This window comes from Dipodomys merriami, unplaced genomic scaffold (genome assembly GCF_024711535.1).
Source record: "Dipodomys merriami isolate MVZ:Mamm:240054 unplaced genomic scaffold, mDipMer1.0.p SCAF_536, whole genome shotgun sequence".
NCBI lineage: Eukaryota > Metazoa > Chordata > Mammalia > Rodentia > Heteromyidae > Dipodomys > Dipodomys merriami.
In genome coordinates, this window is record NW_027206109.1 from 82,040 (window position 1) to 83,428 (window position 1,389).

General features: G+C 31.4%; 1 pseudogene; it reads right to left on the reverse strand.

The window, feature by feature from the left end:
* Positions 1-384: 384 nt before the first annotated feature.
* LOC138811578 (U6 spliceosomal RNA) lies at positions 385-481 on the reverse strand (annotated as a pseudogene).
* Positions 482-1,389: the final 908 nt, after the last annotated feature.

The following is a 1,389-nucleotide window of genomic DNA, read 5'->3' on the forward strand; positions in this document are numbered from 1 at the left end:
TATATGTTAAAATTTCCTATATTCTATGTTTGTATAATGTTCATAATGTATTTTATTCTCTCCTAGATATACTTGAATTTTACATTATTTAAAATATATAGGTTCAATAATGTGTCCTTTCAGATTGCATTCCATATAGAAACAGCTTAAGATTCCTTTTTGTCCTAGGTCCTAATAATTTTCTCTGGGATAAAATGACAATGTTATCTAATTTCAAAAGTTTTGTGAAATTTATGCTATGCAAACGCCTTTCTTTCTAAGGTGAAGATTTAATACACTGATGTCAAACTAAATTTAATTATATGAATTACGTGTATTGTTACACTTATAATTTTGTAATCAACTTTTTAATAACTGTTTTTCATTTCTTGCATCTGAAGAATGAAAAATATGGAATACTTCACAAACTTTCATATCATCCTTGTGCAAGTGCCATGTTAATCTCTGTATTGTAATTTGTGTATACATACTGCTGAAGCATGTAGTATTCTCTAAATTTAAGTAGTTAATGATGCAATCTTTATAGAGGCTTATATCTATGGGTGCCTACTATAACAAGGAAACATTATGGTTCCTAACAATGCTATTTATCTTATTTACTTAAAATTCTGTGAATAGTGGGGAAAAATTATATTGTCCAGTTGATTTATCACATTTGAAATCTTTTTTTGTCGATGACTATTTTAAGTCTTTTTCACTTGGAATTTGATCGTACTTTCAATTATTTATATCTAGGTCCAAAGGTGCTGGCTTTCTCAAATTAGCTTTGTGGAGCTAAAGGATTCAAAGTAAGCCTTGCTTAAGAGCTACTTCTAAATTCTTTAGCTGACATTTTCCCAAATGAGGTCTTACTTGCACAAAGGTCTACCTAACCCTTTACCCTTCTTCCATGTAGGAAAAGACCAACCAGACTATGCTACCTTGACAGCATAGATGGTCCTACTTGAACAAAACTAATCTTAGTTATAAGGGATCATAGAGAGATGAACAGTTCAGGCAGAACTGTTCAGACTAAAAGATATTTTATCAAAATACAATTGGTTATTATACCTACCATTTCAAGAGTAGCTAAAGCCAAGAAGGTGAGAAAATTGTTCATATGCATGTTAACAATGTCTTGCCTGCCTACCATCCAACCAGGCAGGAACTTACATTATTGCCTTTCTATCACCAAATATTTTCATAGTTTCAGGAGAAGTCCATATGTCTCTCCTTGTTATTATGCCTTAAATTGGTAATGTTTTAATCACAGTGTTTCCTCTTGCCTCCAGGCTGTAAATTTACAAATGGTAAAGCTTTAGGTCTAACTCTATCAAACAATGATGTAGAGATAATTGAATATTACTTTAAAACAGAGTTGCCTTTATTGCAGTAACCACAAGTGAACAA